Source organism: Anomalospiza imberbis, chromosome 3, assembly GCF_031753505.1.
Source record: "Anomalospiza imberbis isolate Cuckoo-Finch-1a 21T00152 chromosome 3, ASM3175350v1, whole genome shotgun sequence".
Classification (NCBI taxonomy): Eukaryota; Metazoa; Chordata; class Aves; order Passeriformes; family Viduidae; genus Anomalospiza; species Anomalospiza imberbis.
Genome location: NC_089683.1, coordinates 15,564,924 through 15,570,923, shown reverse-complemented (window position 1 = coordinate 15,570,923; position 6,000 = coordinate 15,564,924). Strand labels below are relative to the sequence as shown.

General features: G+C 49.8%; 1 protein-coding gene across 1 annotated transcript in view; it reads right to left on the bottom strand.

The window, feature by feature from the left end:
- Positions 1-6,000, bottom strand: part of CYS1 (cystin 1) — a 43,887-nt gene continuing 37,887 nt past the window's right edge. The window contains exon 4 of the mRNA XM_068183479.1: positions 1-11. The gene's annotated coding sequence lies outside the window, so the exon portion shown is untranslated. The remainder of the gene's footprint in view (positions 12-6,000) is intronic.

The window sequence follows — 6,000 nt, the reverse complement described above, 5'->3', positions numbered from 1 at the left end:
GGCTCAATTCTCTGCTCTGCTGGCACTGTGGAAGGATGCCCAAGGGGAAAGAAACTGAGTGCAAACAGTGTTACCTGTACTCAGGAAGGGAAAATAGCACGGCTACGCACCAGAAGAGCTGTAGCACAGAATTGGAACCCGAGTTTATTTCATGTTAGTCATCTTGTTGTACCTCTTAACGTCCTGAAGCACTGCAGTAGTGAAGGGGAAGTGCACACCCAAGGCTGATGTGAGGATTTACCCATGCTGGGAAAAAAAATAGGGACTCCTTTTCCTTTTTGAGTAAATAGTGTAAAACTAAGTAGGAAAGTGCTTTTGAAGGGAGGTATTGGGATCTCCACTGTGCAAGGGCATTTGCAATGAGTAAGTCCAGGCAAGCACTAGTTATGAGAAAAAGCATCAAACTGGCTGGATACTTGATCCAAACCACAGGCGGGGTCTGTTCTGTGTCTGAGTGAGTGAATGGAGCCGTCTGAGTCATGTATGACTAGCAGTGCTGCCAAGGAAGTATCACAACAACAGGAATTGCAGTTTTCCAGCTCCTCAGCTGGGGCAGGGATGGGATGTGGCCATTGCTGTGGTGAGATAACTCCCTTTAGACACTAGAACAGGGATTTAAACTACTAAGCAACTAAATTGCCACTGACCTTTCCCCCCAAAACAGGTTGGAAGGTGTCTTTTTAATTTATTTAACTATTAATGGAAAATGTATTTTTCAACAGTAAAATCCTATTCTTGACTGTGTCCTTCAATATATAGTTAATTCAGCATTTTATGTAGGAAGTTACTCAGGGTATAAAATAATTGATGACATAGTTTGAGTGCAAGCTCTGTGGGGGGAAATTACCCTTACAAGCCATCTCCTCAGCTCATGCCCTCCTTCGCTTTGGCTGTCGTTTACCAGGGACGTGTCCTTGTCCCTGGATTTGGTGTCTGTCCCATCAGCTGCAGCTTTTCTCTGGCATTGTGCCAGAGACAAATGTGTCTCTGTGTCTGTCTGCCAATGAGACAAATGTGGCATTGGAGAGGAAAACAGAAACCCTGTCACCCATAAGGGAGCACGGGCTGACTCAGCTGGAGACAACGTGTCTGTAAGAGCACAGCTGTTCTGCCCACTGGGAGTGTTTGGGGAGGCAAAGGAACGTGTCAGGTGAGCAGGATGCAGACCCTGCAACCAGGAGCAGAGATGGGAGTGGGCACAGCACAGCCCAAGGAAACTGGAAGAAGGTGATGGTGTAACCAGAGTGGCCGGTGAGTTTATTTATAGACCTGCTGATGGGTTAGCAATCACATCTCTGTTTGCTTGTGTGTGGTGTGACAGCTGGCTGACACGGGGAGCACCTTGTGCAGCAGAATTCACAGTGCACTCGCTCTGACATTATTCCATTTGTGTATGCTGTTGTAGGAAGCAGCAAGCAAAGCTGAGCGCGCAGAGCAGGGGCACCTCAGCTTCTGTCTCTTGCAGAGCCAGTGCATCTGTGGGCAGCAAGCAGGGGTGGACCACGCTCCCACTGCACTGGTGGCCCCATAGCCAGGTTCTTCAGCCCTGGCTAGAACACATCCAGGGACAAGCAGGGCCGAGCCTTGGTGTCCACGAGGACATCCATGTGCAGGAGAGCAGCAGTAGAGGCATGTTTGGTGCCAAGGACAGTAGTTTGAAAGTTGCCTTCTCATCTGTCTCATTCTCTTCCACACAAGCTTTGTGTTTACTTCTGTTCAGGGCTGCCCTGGCTGGTCTCCTGCCCCTTTCAGTCCCCTCATTTGTCTGACTTTCAGTGATGGTTAATAACTGCAAACCCTGATAGTGAGATTTTTACAGGGATGTTCCTTATTCTTAATATTTTACCAGGAGAAGGCCAAGAAGGGAAAGGGAGAGGGAGAGGCTTGTTCTGCAGCTCCAGGGAGGACAAGATGGAAAACCTGCAGAGTGGATGATGTGGAGCAGGGGGTATGTGAGTGATTAATTCCCCAGGAAGTGCAGGGTCAGGAGGCACCCTGGGAAGTGGGCAGGGGGATAGCAGCAGGGATACAGATAAGGCACTAGACCAGAAGTAACATGGACTCTTATTTTAGGGTCTGCTTAGAGACATGACCTCAAGCAGCAGCAACCTTTCATCAGACAAGCAGGTCTGGGATGTCTCGGCCGTTCCCAGGCACATAAGAAGGGCCCATTCCCAGAAAGGGGTGTTGGGGGAAGCTTTTGAAGGTGCTCAGTAGTGTCTCACATTATCAAACAAGAGGAGGGACAGGGGTTGTACATGTGAGCCATGCAGAGAGCCCCTCTGATATCAGCTGGGTAATCCAGAGCCAGTTTGATGAATGGGAAAAAGCAGGATCTTAAACAAGTCCCATCTGATGTCAAAAAAGGTGACACACATGACCAGACAGCAGGACACCTGTGATCAGCCACAATCCCCATCACCACCCAGAGCCCTCCCTGGGGCTTGGCACCATTCTGTACTTGGTGCTGCACAACACTTGGGTGCCCATGGACAATGTCCCAGGGGAGATGCCTGTGCTGGTACTGGGGAGCCATTGCCAATGCCAGGCCACTGCTGCCCCTGTGGTACCAATCCCCTCCACCAGGAACAATGTCCATGGTCCAGAAGTCAGTCTCTGGTCACACAGGATGTCTTCCAGCACCTGAGTGCTGCTTGAAAACACTGCAGGGCTGTTAAGACAACTCAGGATGAAACACATGTTTGCATATAGGCTTGATACCTGCCCCAGCAAGTCCTGAGATGACCAAAAGAGAGGAACATCCATCAGCACTGCTAATGCTTTAATGTACTGTGTGTCAGAAATAGGTGTAGGCTTAGCTAACAGTAATGCTGAGGTCAAGGGAACAGTGAAAACAATAAAGACATCCTCTTGAGCAATAAGAATAATTAAATAAATAAATAGCATGTAATTTTAATTTTTGCTGGTTTTTGAATCCATCTCCTGTTGCCACTAAAATAAGATCAGGGCACAAATAGCAGCAGTAGAAAAAGCAGATGGTGCACTCAAGCAAGCAGATGGTGCACTAGTATGTCACACTTATCACTGTCACTTTTTTATTTCTATTACAGCGGACCTGTGGACAGTCCACACCTGTAATCAATATTGGTGGATTGGATTATTTCTGTTCAGTTAACACTATGCTTCACATACTCATAACAAATCTGTTTGAGAGGTGATTTCTCCCTGTAGTACTGCCACGGCTCACAAAGTCTTTGATGCAGTTGATATTTTTTTGTGTAGAAACATATTTTTGGGAGTGAAGAAAAAAAGAATTGGCAGCGTGTGTTTACTCTATCAGCACACGGGGTCTAAAATAGAGCAGGAAACAGTTTTTGTGGCTCTTCTCTTAGAGCCTTTCCTCTTGCTGTGACCTGGCTGCTTCCCCACTCCTTGGATGCTTACCCGTGCACCAGAAGCTCAATCTGCTTCTGAAAGCGAATCCGAAAGACGCAGGCGAGGAAGAATGTGATTTTCGACTCAAAGCAGTTGGGGGCAGCACGTGAGGGCGGCGGTTTTGTCCTCGCCGTGGGCAGAGGCTGCTGTCGCCGGCTGTCGCAGGCTGTCGCAGGCTGTGGCCGCTGGCACACTCGTCGGCGGCTCGCCGGGCGGACGGCGGGATTTGCTGCGCCCTCCGATAGCCGCGGCCGCAAAGGAGAAGTCCCCTCGAAAGCTGGCCCGCAGGCGGCGGGACGGGCTGGGCACGGCCCGTCTGCACCGCCCTTCGCTCTCACTCGCGGCCCGGCACTGCCCTTGGCCCCGCCGCACGTCGGGAGCGTGTCCCTGTCCCTCCAGCCCCGCCGGGCACGGGGACCGCGCCAGCGGCCCGGCCCGGCCGCTCCACGGCACAGGCAACTCCAAGAACGTCCCTCGCACACACTCCGTGTCAGCCGGGCCGGTCTTTGTAAAGGCCCGTGGATTTATCATCGCTTCTACATTCGGAAATTATTCTACCAAGAAATATTCCTTGTTGGTCTGCCTGCTTTCTTTTATTCTCTTTTTCTTCCCATCTCTATTCTTCATAGTTATCCCTTATATCCCTTTCCCCCCACTATTTCTCAGAGATATCCTGTATATAACTGACTATAAATACCTTCTGTATCTCTGCTGTTCCCCTGGGTGAATCCTCTGGTCCATGTCGTGCTCCTGCCCTTGGCCAGGGGCTGCTGCAGTCGTTTCCATCAGCTGCTGACAGACACCACCTGGCAGAGCTGCGCCATTTCTCCTCCTTGCCCAGCAAGTGTGGTTTGGGACAATCTGGGGTTGGGGCAGCTCTGACTGCTCTGTCCTTCACAACAGAGGAGGGAGAGGAGACAGAGATGCATCCTTCCATGTCTCACCACATGCACCCTATTGCAGTCTTTCACTTCTTCCCATGTATCTTCTCATGGCCCCTGCACGGCAGCTCTGATTGTAATTATCTGTGTTTATTTAGACAGATATCTATATTTATTTAGCCATTTTACTAGGCTCTGCGTGTTTGCTAAAGTAGCCTGCTGCTGTATGCAGCCAGACCAGATGCTGCTGCCAAAATGCGGTAACTGTAGAGCTGCACCCCAGACAACTGCTTTGGTCTATTTTTAACTACTGGTAAATATTAGGAAAACTGTCTGAGCCCATAATATTCTCCCTTCAGTCTCTTTTGAATAGTTTATGGCATAATTAGCTACAAAAAGGGAATGGGGGAGAGCTGCCTGCATGACCTTTTGTTGTTTTCGGTCTCCAGTATTAATTATTTTCCCTGCTACTCACACAGGATGTTTGATTCTTTCTTGTCATCCCAGCCAAAAGGATAAGATAACCAGAGCAGAGCCTTCTCAACCCTCCACTGCAGCCACTTACATCTGCTCCTTCCTACCTCGGAACAAAGGCATTGTCTATCTCCAACAAAGAAAGCTTTTCTCTGAAGTGTTTGCCGGGGATTTGAGTTAAACTGGCCTTTATAAAACCACACGGTCCTCGGAGAGCCCGATCCAGAGAATACTGCAGCAGCAGCAGCAGCACTGGAGGAGGGGGGCTGGTGCAGGAAGGCTCTGCTGGGAGGGAGAGCACCTTGCCACAGCCAGGCAGGGCAGGGACACCGGCATCCCGCAGTCACCGACATGGGTAGGCTGCTCTGAGCTCTTTGGAATGGAGTACTGAGGATACCTGGGCTTTGTTCCAGGTTACTACCTCCAGGGAGGGAAACTGCAGCCAGCACGGATCATCCCAAGGATCTCGCTTGTGCGTTGCTCTGGAAGCTGCACTGCTGGGTGAAACCCATGGGGAAATCAGTGGGTGTAGGCACAAGTATAAGGAAGCAGGATAATGTTAACTGTTTTATTATTCACCTTGGTGCAGCCTTGGGAAGGGAAAGAAAGCAGGGAGAAGTAGGAGTTGGGAGAGAGGGAGAAGCTCTAAGGTTGCCAGGGCTGGGAGCTCTGTGGGGTTCAGACCCCTGATATTCGACGTGAGGATGAAGGTGCTCCTTCCTCATCTAACACTGCCTCAGCTGGCAGCAGCAGAGAAAGGCAACCTAGGTGACTTTGGTCAGAGTTCCACGGATTTATTTAAAAAACTTTGGTTGCCATTTTTAGCTCAGCAAGGCGAACATAATCAAGCACGTTTTCCCTGTAGCACAAGTCGGAGTACAGACCTGTAACATCACTTCTTTTAACTGGTCTTGCATCCATAAGCTGTAGCGAGGACTCCAGGGGAACTTGGAACACATAGGCAGAGTCTGTGGTGTGTGACATGAGAAACACCCTGTTGGGAGTCAGGAGAAATGATTCCACTCTACTTCCCTGTGACTGCTTCTTCCCTGGCAAGGCTGCTGTGCTGCCTTCAGATGCTGTTACTCAATTAAAAGTCTCTGCTGTCAATGACTAGGGCTGTGCGAGCGCTTTGAGCAGGAACTGCATGTGTTACAACAAGCAGTAAGGAGAAAACCACAAGTCACTTCCCAACTGCAGCAGAACTGGAAAACGTGCAAAATAGAACAGTAGTTTCCTAGTTTTACAA